General features: G+C 49.8%; 1 pseudogene; it reads right to left on the bottom strand.

Annotated features, from left to right (window-relative positions):
• Window positions 1-696: 696 nt before the first annotated feature.
• LOC139701378 (protein transport protein Sec61 subunit alpha-like) lies at window positions 697-11,659 on the bottom strand (annotated as a pseudogene).
• Between the last annotated feature and the right edge of the window lie 485 nt (window positions 11,660-12,144).

The raw sequence follows: 12,144 nt of genomic DNA, 5'->3' as shown, positions 1-12,144 counted from the left end.
ACAAATGGACGTGGCGGGGTGGTCCCCTGAGGGCACCGAGCTCAGCCAGGCGAGGGTGGAGATGGCAACCCCAGGCCTCCCCCGGACAAGGACAAAGCTGCCTGGCCATAAGGTGGCCATGAGGCGGCAGGGATGGCAGTCCTGTCTCTGCCCCAACATGAGGCCCATCTGGACACTTGGTGGGAGATCAGCTGCCCACAGTTGGGCAGGGAGCTGTGTCATCCGTAGCCCAGAGGACCCAATGTCCCCCACGGAAACAGTCTTCACCCAGATAGTGCCACCGCTGGTGATGATGGGGACAAGCTGGTGACTCTGTCCATGTCCCCAGAGGAGGTGCGACCACCCTAAGGCCACACATAGAGATTTTGTGCTTCCAAGCAGAGTCAAAAAGCCACCTTTGTGGGGACCAGAGATGCCACGGTGGCTGCACACATCACTGAAGGTGGGAGGGGAGGCCAAAACCAAAGTCAGACAGAAAATGGGGACAGCACTCCCCGTCCCTGTCACAGCTGCAGCTGCCAAAGCCAGAAGGAGGAGAGAAGCCCCGCCGAGGGTGGCCGCCCCACGGTGCAGAGGAGGGGCAGATGTCAGCCAGATGACGATGTCCCCATGTGCTGCAGCACCGCTGCCCCCGGCCACCACTACCTTCCGAGGCACTGCCGAGCCTCCTCCCTGGTCCTTGGGTAGGCATGGCTCTCAGAAAAGCAGGGTGCCCATACTGCCCACCTCGCTCGGCTCCTTGATGAAGATCTCAAAGGACTGGGAGATGTTGGTTACCACCAACAGGATCCCCGTCCCCAAGGAGATGGTGCCCAGGAAGGCAGCCATGACCGAAAGGCCCCAAGGCACAGTCTCCCAGAGGCCACCACCATGGGGATGTATCTGGGGTAGGGCAGGCGGTCAGCCCTGGGCCACCACAGAGCCCGCAAACTGGCCATCAGTCTTGCCCATGACTGAGACCAGAACCTCAGGAGGCCCCACCACCTCCCTGAAGCATCATCTGCTAACAACCCTGTGTGCCCCACTAATGCTACGGGACCTAGTCCCTGCTAGGGGACTGCTACTAGTCCAAACTGAAAGGCTGCCAGATGCAGTGGTCCACACCTGTCACCCCAGTAACTTGGGAGGCTGAGGCAGGAGGATCACAAGTTGGAGGCTAGCCTCAGCTACTATCCAAGGCCCTAAGCAGCTCAGTGAGACCCTGTCTCTAAATAAATTTTTTTTTAAAAAGGGCTGGGGACATGGCTTAGGGGCCAAGTAACCCTGGGTTTGGTCCTCAGTAAGGGGGTTGAGGGACTCGGACATGACTCTTGAAATGGCCACTGTCCCTACCAAGGACTCGAAAGCAACCTAGAATTTGCAACTGTGGCTTTTTCTGTCATTGCTTCTTTCAGGAAAGGTCACCAAGTGAGAGCCCACAGGACAACCTGGGCTGTCACCTGACTTTGTAGACACAGCCCTTCTCACTGTGGCTGCTGCCAAGTGGCACAGGAAGAGCTAAGAAAATGGCAGAGGGAACCAGGGAGGCTGGGGGCAGCCCTCAATCCAGGATGAGGTGAAGCTGCAGCGGGCGCTCCTCCTGCCCTGGGCACCTGCACCCTGGGGCCTCTCCCACCCTCCCTTCTCTCCACCCCAAGGTGACGGCCACACAGGTCACCTGGCTGTGGCTCAGCTGGTCTCTGGATTCCTCTCTGCTGTGGTCTTGTCTGGTGGAACTGACCTTCCCGCTTCAAACATCACTTCAAACTCTGACGCTCTGCTAGCCTCTAAGCCACATCAACCATCAGTCTTTTTTCGGTCATGGGGATTAAACCCAGGGGTGCTCCACCCCTGAGCCCCATCCCCAGCCCTTTTTTTGTCTTTTATTTAGAGACAGGGTCTCATTGAGTTGCTTAGGGCCTCACCAATTTGCTGATGTTGGCCTCCACCTTGCCATCCTCCTGCCTTGGCCTTCAGGTGTATCCCACAGAGCCCGGTGCTTCAGCTCAGGTCCATCTGGAGCCCCACTCTGTGCTCAGAGCCTGGGCACCTGCTCCTGGATGCCTAGGGCAGCATCCCACCAGCATGAGCAGAGGTGAGGGTCCCCTGCTGCCGGAACCACCTCTACAGAGCCCCATGCTGCGTCACCAGGCTGCATGCTCCTGGCTCCCTGCTGAGGGCGCCAGGCATCTTATTGCATGTCCCCAGCATCCAGCACTTAGCAGGTTCATAAATATCCAATGACACAGGGACCTTGCCTACCCTGTGATCCGAGAATAAGACCCATGGACACTGGAGACCCCAAGGCCCACCAGTGCTCGAGGCCTGGGTGCTGCACATGCCGACTGGGGCTGGGTACTACACTCACCGGTTGAGCTCATGCACCAGGATGTCTCCCGGTGGCCCCGCATCACCCTATGCTGTTCCTTCAGCTGCTTGGACACATGCATGATGCCCAGAGCAGAGGATGTGCTCATAGATGTGTTTGGAGGGAAAGATCTCGAGCTGCTGGACACTGAAAGGGCTCTTTCTGCAGCTCTACATCTTTACATGGACTTTAAAAATGCCCTAAGTGCTGGGGGTGCACCCCTGTCATTCCAGCAGCTTGGGAGTCTGAGGCAGGAGGATTGCAAGTTGGAGGCCAGCCTCAGCCACTTAACAAGGCCCTGAGCAGCTCAGTGAGACACTGTCTCCATATGAAATTTAGCAAGTGCTGGGAGGTGGCTCAAGTGTTAAGTGTCCCTGGACCAACAAGGTGTCATAAGGAGAAGACCAGACAAGATGTGGTTTTCCACTCTGGCTTCAGGTTCTCAGACCTGCTACTGATGGCTGAGCTTTGTCCATCTGTCCTTAATGCTCTGAACTGTCTAACCAAAGTGGGTGGCCCATCTGCATGTCACAAACCACCACTGTGACAAAGCAACAAGCCAAGTGACACTTTAAGAACCTCCGTTTATACTTATGTCATTGGCAGAGGAGCCCGAGACCTCAACCCAGGTCTCAGAAAACAAGGCACAGGAGCCCAGCATGAACATGAGGTACACTACCACATGGACAGGGTCCTCCAACATGGAGCCAAAGGACTCCAGTGGAGACAGGTAGTAACACAGACTACCAACTGGGTAGGCACAGGCAGGGCCTCCAGAAGATGTGTCCTGGGAAGAAGGAACAGAAGGTCTGGGATGCTGAGTCTACTGAACCTGAGCTTCGAGATGAACCCAGAGCAGACCAAAACTGTGATTGCAGCCAGGCACAGTGACACACACCTATCACCCCAAGCTCAGGAGGCTGAGGCAGGACGATGGCAAGTTGGAGGCCAGCCTCGGTCTCTTAGAAAGGCCCTAAGCAGCTCAGTGAGACCCTGGCTCTAAATGGGGGTTGAACAGGGCTCAGGGGTCAAGTTCCCCTGGGTTCAGTCCCTGTTACAAAAAATGTCCTGCACAGAATTTGGGAAAGGACACAGGGGAGGAGATCTGTGCATGAGACATTTGGTCAGGAGCAAGACGCACAAATGCTGAGCAGCACCACCCACTCTGTGGCCAGGAGAGGCTCCCCAGGAACATTTGACTGACACACCAGGTGCCCAACAGGCTGACAAGCAGGTGCCCACTGAAGTGGCCTGACAGCATCTGGGAGATGATGTAGAGGTGGGGACCAGGGCGGACTGCAGCACCATCAGGACTTTGAAGATGAAGAAGAGCTCAATTGGGTAGGTGTGGTACTGGCCCTGGTAGTGCACAGTCTTGATGGGCAGGTCAACCCGGAAGCCCTGAGGACAAAGGCCAGAGGCACGAAATGTGGCACCAGCTCTGGGGACCCGACTTCTGACAGTGCTGGAGAGCACCTGCCCCTTCCCTCACTCCCACTGTGCTTGGGGCACACACAGAAAAAAACGCAGAAAAACTGGCTTCAAATGTACTAAAGTCCACTTTATGGCCATTTGTATCTAAACGGGAAAAAAAAAAAAGAAAAAGAAATTATAATGAAGCCAGAGACAGTGGCACAGGCCTGTCATCACCAGCAGCTCTGGAGGCTGAGGCAGGAGGACTGCAAATTTTGGAGGCCAGCCTCAGCAACTTAGTGAGACTATGTCTCTAAATAAAATATAAAAAGAGCTGGGGATGGGGCTCAGGGGTTAAGTGCCCATGGGTTCCATCCCTGGTACCAAAAAATAAAGAAAAAGAAATGCAGACTTCCTGTGCTCACGCTGGACTCACTTGGAAATGGATGACCACAGCAAGGCAAAGATGGAGGCAATGAGGTTCATGAGGTCAGGGAGATTCTGGCAGGAGAAAGCCTCTCTAAGGGCTCAGTCTTTGTCTGTGTGCGTGGCCCAGAGATGGAACAGTGCAACGATGGCACCCTCCAATTCCATGCCTGTTGGCAGAGGAGGACACAAATGTGAAGGGAAGAACAAGGGGCTGGACTCTGCTGGGTCTTAGGCCTCCTCCTGGCCAAAGCAGAGGCAGGAGAACAAAATCAGCCAGGACACTCAGCCAGGAGACTCACGGCACCCACAGTCACGGGGTCACGGTCTGGATTTTTTTGGCACCAGGGATGGAACCCAGGGGCCCTAGGCCACTGAACCACACCCCCAGCCTATTTGTATTTCATTCACAGACAGCATCTTGCTGAGTTGCTGAGGCCTTGCTGTAGCTAAGGCTGGCCTCCAAGTTGAGATGCTCCTGCCTCAGCCTTAGCAACAGGCAGAAAGGTGCCTGGCCTGAGGAATAGGCAACACACTGACCAGGAACACTGAAGCACAGGGCGCCAAGTTCTGAGCACTTCAGAAATGGCATGAGACTGACTTTAGGACAAAAGCACAGTGGGAAACACTGTCACCATGGCCCCTGCTGACAGGTTGGTGCTTCCCTAGACATGGCTTTCGTGGGCAGAGTGGCTAATGGCTGGGGACTCAGATGTCCCAGTCTCTCCCTGGGACAGCATTTTCCTGTCACCCCAGAGTTGGGACAGCAGGACTTGCATCACCTTCTGGACGGCCACTCAGATGGGCCATCTGTCCTGTAGACCACATGGACGGGATGTCTGTGACAGAAATGCTGTCCTAGCTTTCCCTGGCCCCCTGGCATCCCTGTGGTGGTCTTCTGACAGCCGCTCTCCCTGCTGCCTCGCTGTGTGGGACAATAGCTTATGTCTCTGTGGTCAAAAATCTGGAGACATGAAAGCTTGAGCATTTTGTAAAGGAGAAAGTTCAGCAATCCCAGGGACTTGTCCTGGTTTCTCTTGCCACCAGTGACCTCTCAGAACTCTCCTCGCTTGCTCCACTGAGCCATGCACCGACCCTCAACACACAAGCTCATCTCTGCCCCAGGGCCTTTGCACCTGCCAGGTTCTCTAGATGGACCCGTAAGACTCTTCCCCAGTCGCCCCATCTTCCTTCTCTTCTCTACTCTGACCCGGGACCCTGGGATGACACTGACGCTCACACATCTTATGTTATATCCCTTTGTATTCTTAGCACCCACAGAAGAGCCTGGTGCTTTACAGCACCTGCCTGACAAGTGTCTGGAATGAAAGGTGGGTGACAGCAGTGGGAGGGTGAGGGCCTTACGAGCATTCTGAATGTTTAATGTGGTCATTTCTTGCAAATCACTACCCCCTTGTCTCTGGGAACTGGGTTGTTTCATGCGCTAGTGTCACCCGGGGGGCGAAAGCCATGTGATGTCTCCACCTCCCTCCAAGCCTGGACTGTCCCCCACCTCAGAGAAGAATGACCAACTGCACTCTCCACCCTAGGGGCCCTTCCACACCCCACTTTCCAGGTTGCAAGCTGAGCCGTGGTGGCACTCCTGGTAACAGGAGACCCTTCCAGCTGCAAGCTACCTGTGCCTGCTCCACCCTCTTCTTGCCCATCCTGGTGGTGTCCCTGTGGCTCCACCATTTTGGCTTCTTACAGCACCACTCAAAGCCCCCCAGGTAGACCCTCTGCCCCAGCCAGGTTCCGGAGGTTTCCAAGGGCAGCCACCTCCATGTCTTGGTTGTCTGTTGCCTTCATCTCTCACTAAGTCCTAAGGCCCTCACTCTGATGTCACACTGGCTGGCTCAGGCTGGATGGCTGTGCCACCATTTTCTCAGCTTGTCTCCCAGGGACAGCAAATCATTCCTTCAAAAACTGTCCCCTCACTCACCATCCTGCTCCAGAGCAAAGTGATCCTCTGGCTGGCTGCCACAGCCCAAGCCTTCACTGACTGGTCCCCTGTGGCCACCACTGCTCCCACTCTTTTTGAAGGCAGCCCTCCCAAAAGCCAGGAGGTCTTGGCAGACTCCCTAACTCCTACCCAGATTTCACCCCCACATCCACAGCTGGGGTCCAGCTGCTTTGCACCCCCAGATCCTCAATTCACCTTAGATTTTCTGAAATTCTAGGAAGAGTCTGGTGTCATCTTTGCCTACTCTTCTGTAAGTGTTCCCGACCCTCCTACCTGAGGTCCAGTCTTTCCCATGGGATCTTCTCAGGCACCCTGCAGGGACTCATCTTCAGTTTCCTCAATTTGATGACATGGCACTGGAGGCCAAGAACCAACTCCACAGTCAATTCCAAGAAAACACGAAAATGCACACAAATATTTTCCATGAGAGACTTCCCAGCAAAAAACCGATTCAGGGATCAGAGGCCAAAAGAAAAAGAAAAGAAAAAAAGTCAATTTCCCTCTCCTAAGAAGTCTCACATGTTTTTCAATTTTTATTTTATTAAGATTTGTAAGCCAGGTGTCATGGTGCATGCCTGTAATTCCAGTGGCTCTGAAGGCTAAGGCAGGAGGATTGCAAATTGGAGGCTAACCTCAGCCAAATTGGGGCTCTAAGCAACTCAGCGAGACCCTGTCTCTGAGTAAAATGCAAAAGAGGGTTGGGGACGGGGCTCAGGGGTTAACTGTCCCTGAGTTCAATCCCCAGTGCCTTCCTCCCCAAATTGGCAATACTGCAGGTTGAACCCAGCAACAGTCATTCTACCCATAACTGTTTTGAGACAGGGTCTCACTTATTTGTCAAGGCTGTCCTTGAACTTGTAATCATCGAACTAACTGCTCCTTGACTGAACAAGTGGTTTGGTGTAGAAATGTCATTTTTAGAATCTTATTCGCTAAGAACAACTGCTAAAATATGTGCAGATGATTGCCCAAGGATATTCACTTCGATGCTAACTGTGACTGAGAAAGGACTGAAATGTCCACCAGAAGACAATTGGCTAAAATCAACACTTCTTCCTTGCAGTGCAGGTTCCTGCTAAGAAATTTGAGGCAGGATTACTCTGTGGCATGTTAACTGTCCTTGAAATATTCTTATAAGACATGAAAGTTTAGATATCATTTTGATTGTAAGTGTTGTTGTTATTGTTGTTGTTGTTATTATTATTATTATTATTATTATTATTATTATTATTATTTGGTACTAGGGATTTAACTCAGGATCACTTAACCTCTGAGCCATGTCCCCAGCCCTTTTTCTATTTTATTTAGAGACAGGGTCTCACTGAGTTGCTTAGGGCCTCACTAAGTTGCTGAGGCTGGCCTCCAATTTGTGATCCTCCTGCCTTGGCCTCCTGAGCTGCTGGGATGACAGGCTTGAGCCTCTGCACTCAGCTATAATTTTAAACATTTGCACACTGAAAATTCAGAAGAAATGATTCTGAAACAGTCATTTTCCCACAGAAGAATACTCTGCATACATGAAAACTTCCTGCAGAGGTACCCAAAGGGAGGCAGGCCCTTACCTTGGTCGGTTTTGATGGTGGTGGGGTTGAAGGCCTTCCCCAGGATGGTTTCACAGATGTTGCTTGAGATGGAGAGGGAAAAGCCAGAGCCCAGGCCGTGCCCTTTATAATGAAGCTCATCCAAAAGGAGGACGATCAAGCCCACCACAAAAAACTGCAGAATTAAAATAAATTAATTAATAAAAGTGGACTCTGCGTTACTGGCCCCAGCGCCCTGGTTCCTTCCATCTTCAATGTCAGGGTTCTCTGCTATGAGGGCCAAATAGGAGACCCTTCTCAATCAGCCTCACGGGAATTCAGAAGCCAAAGCCAGGGTCTTTTGATTCTCTATTATTTATTTAAATCTATTTTTTAGTTGGAGGTGGACACAACATCTTTATTTTATTTTTATGGGGTGCTGAGGATGGAGCCCAAGGCCTCACATATGCCAGGTGAGCCTCTACCCCTGAGCCCCAGCCCCAATATTTTTTTTTTTTTGTTTCTTAATTGTTTTGGGGTTTGCAGGTGGACAGCATGCCTTTATTGATTTCAATATTTCTCGTTGTAGATGGGCGCAGTGTCTTTATTTGATTGATTTCTTTTTGGGCGGTGACCAGCCTCCAACCCAGGGCCTTACCCTGCTCAGGCCAGTGTTTAGCCTTGAGCCCAGCCCTGAGCCTGGCCTGGCCCCAGCTCTGGCTGAGTACTGCTGAGAAGGAAGAGGGATGACAGGGTCACTCAGGAAGTGGGGTGAGAGTGGGGGTTCACCTGAGTGGTGATCAGAAGGCAGATCCCAGAACCCATCTTTGAGGGAGTCCCTGTCCATGCCTGTCATCACATCCATAATGGACTGGCCGATGGTGACATCATGCCAAACACTAGGGTCCTAAGAAAATCTTGAGCAGAGTGTGGCAGGAACACAGATGACAAATACTGACACTGCCCACGGGAACCTTAGTGAGGAGTGTCCAACTGTCACACATCAAAGCGCATGAGAACTCAGGCTTTCTAGTGAAAGCACCTTTCATCTTTTTTTGTGGCTTTAGGGATTGAACCTAGGGCCTTTCGGACGGTAGGCAAGTGCTTTACTAAACTTTAGACCAGTCATCCTAAATTCTTTTTTTAAAAAAATGATCTTGAATACTTAATATGGAAAAACATTTTTAAAAAATTGTCAAGGGTAAGGAGAAAACTTCTGGGGCTGTAGCTCAGTGGTAGAGGCACTGAGTTCCATTTTCAGGTCTGCAAAAAAAAATATTAAAAACAAAGAGAGAAAGAGAAAAAAAAACACCCAATTTGGGCTTTAGAAAAATAATGCAAATTTTTTGTTTGTTTGTTTTGATTTTGGTACTGGGGATTGTACTCAGGGGCACTCAACCTCAGAACCTCATCCCCAGCCCTATTTTGGTTTTATTTAGAGACAGAGTCTCACTGAGCTGCTTAGGGCCTCGCTGTTGCTGAGGCTGGCTTTGACTCACAATCCTCCAGGATCAGCCTCCCGAACTGCTGGAATAAGAGGCGCGCACCACTGCACTAAGCCAAGTATATTTTAAAATGTCAAAAATAAAAATTAAAAAAAGAAAACCACTTATTAGTGCTTTAGAAGGATAATGCATTAATTTAAGGCATTGAATAATAAATGCATTACTTAATATTTAATAATGCATTACTTAATTCATTAATGATTAATGCATTAATACATAAATATATTCTACAATCTTGATTTGTGTCTGAAACTCACAATTTAAGTTAGATGGATTTCTCACTGAATTATTTAACCTACTAACTTAAGATCTCTAAGACATGCTGTATGGAATATAGCAGAGTAGAAAATTGTAAATATTGTTTTCTAAATAGCACATTCCAGTTACCAGAGGCTAGGCTTGGCTGACTCTGAGGCTGGTCCCCATTATTGGGGCTTCCTATCATTTGATACAGCCAATACTCTTAACCTAGTTTAACAGCATGTAGAAACTGAGACTCCAGAACTATTATCTAAATTTCTTCCACATCAAAAAAAAATAACCAACAGCAGAGCTGGACTGAGAGGATCACCTTTTTGCTCATTAAATCCTTTTAAATACAGAAGAAAAATAGCACTTGCTAAATAACTACCATGTGTTAGGCACTGTGAGAGTGATTATTTAATTTAATCCTTTTTTTTTTTTGATACTGAGGACTGAGCAGACGTGCTTCACCCCTGAGTCTCATCCCCAGCCATTTTTTTTTTATTTTATTTAGAAACAGGGTCTCATTGAGTTGCTTAGGGCCTCACTAAGTTGCTGAGGTTGGCCTCCAAATAGTGATCCTTCTGCCTCAGCCTCCAAAGCTGCTGTAATTAGAGGCATACTCCACAGCATCTGGCTTTGATTGAATTCTTATGACAGCTCTGAAGTAGATGTCACCTCCTTTGTGAGGTACGGAAATCATGGCTGGTGAAGGGGTGACCTCCATGCACTGATCCTTCAAGTGCATCCTCTGGGGCATTCCTGCCCTCCCCTGCCCTGCCTGGCCTTCCCCCATACCCAGCACCTCCCAGAAGTGCTCTCTCACTAACAGGCCATGGAGCACCTACAGGGTCGGCAGGCAAAGCACACAGGCCAAACTGGGCTGTTTTAATGCCCCCAATTTTAGAACCAATTCAAATTCTCAACTAGACACCAGAAATGTACCCATGATCTTTCTTAAACTTCTGGGCTCCCATTGAAGAGGGCTTGGTCTTTTGGGGTGTCACCCACTTCAATCATCTTGGTGCAAGCCAAGAGTGCATGATGAGGCCCAAGGTGACCATTGCAGAGATACCCAGCTCCATGAGTGTGCCTAAGGAAATGGGCAGCCACAAAGCCCCTGTGAGCTCAAGAAAGCAAGACATTATTTAATAAAATGAACCTACAGAATTGAATGTGACCCCTTCTCCACATTGGATGGGCTTCAGGTTGCTGGCAGCAATTATAGCATAACCCCCCAAAACCAAAGATAAGAACACAACTGAGTCCCTCTGTTGAGCCCACCAGACCCCATGTCATTCTGTTTGGAAAGTCACATACCCCTCAAGAGCCTGCTGCATTCCCACCCCCATGGACAGATCTATTCTGGCTGGACAGAGGACAGAGAGGCCTGTCCTTCATCAGTTCATAAAACTGGAGAACATTCCAATCATTTCCTGAGTCTGCAGATGGGGCTGGCACATTTGGATCTAGTTGGGAATCAACCTTCCCTTTCCATCATGTTCAGATGAGCTCTGATTCATAGTGATTCTTTGGAACCCCATTTTTAAACCGTGTCCATCAAATGCACCATCAACATACACAAGAAAATCGTTTCTAGACCCACAGGTGACTGGTTAGATTCGACCCTCCACTGTCACTCGTGGTTTTGATCCATATATTTCACCTGTAGATAAGAAAAAGATGCAGCTGAGAAACCAATAGAGAGTTCTAGAGAGTGTTCTATGTGGACTCACCATCTCATTTCAGGGATTTCAAACACTCTATTTTTTTTAAGTTTTCAGAAATTCTCAAGCAGAGACTTATCTTGCTCTTCCAGGTTTTGTATTGCATTCAAACCCAATTCTAAAGAAGATGGTGTTGCCCAGGCTGAATGCACCGTTGATCAGGCTATTTGACGTGGCACATGCAGAGTTTCCAGGACACAGAGCTGCCCATTCTCTGAGCTCCACAGAAAGGCTGTAATTCAACTAAATGGTGCTGGTCCAGCAGAGAAGAGGCAGAGTGAGTCCTCCCTCTGTTGGAGGCCAGAATCCCTCACATCCAGTAGAAAGGGTCCACAGAATCTGAGGCCATAATACCAAACAAAGGATCTGTAAACAAGTAGAAACCAAAGGAGTGGCACATGGTTCCCCCCTCTCCCCCTTGCCCCAACAACAGCACAGGAGACCGGATTGACCTGACTGGAGACTAAGAAGATGAAAAGGGGGATGGCTCTCCACAGCACCTTCTCCTTCAACTGGATCTGCAGAAGAGGTAGAATCAGAGGACATGAAGTTTCCCAGTAAGTCATTAAAAATAGAGTCCCAGAGACACTTTCTCTGATCACCAAGAAAGGCCAAGTTGGGCTGGAGACACAGCTCCATGGGGAAGAGCTTGCTGAGCATGCATGATGTTCTGGGTTTAGTCTCCAACAGACAACCTCCCCCCAAAAAGTGAAGAAACCAAACCATGCACCAAGCAGAGTCCTGAAAGGTGAGTCTCATGCTTTCTGTGGACAAAGCCAATGCGAAGATGTCCATAGGTGTCACGTCTGGGAATGCTCATATTATACAGCATCATGATCTTCCCACTGCTTAAGTGAGTTCAATGGCAAAGCTGTACTCTTAACCATTGATATGAACAGTTTAGATCCTCAAGGAGGGGCAAGAGGAAGGCAAATTCAAAGACAGCCTCAGCAAAAGTAAGGCACTGAGCCACTCTATGGGACCCTGTCTCTCAATAAAA

This window comes from Marmota flaviventris, unplaced genomic scaffold (genome assembly GCF_047511675.1).
Source record: "Marmota flaviventris isolate mMarFla1 unplaced genomic scaffold, mMarFla1.hap1 Scaffold_49, whole genome shotgun sequence".
NCBI classification, from domain to species: domain Eukaryota; kingdom Metazoa; phylum Chordata; class Mammalia; order Rodentia; family Sciuridae; genus Marmota; species Marmota flaviventris.
The sequence above is the reverse complement of the archived record's forward strand: the minus strand, read 5'-3'. Positions and strand labels throughout refer to the sequence as shown.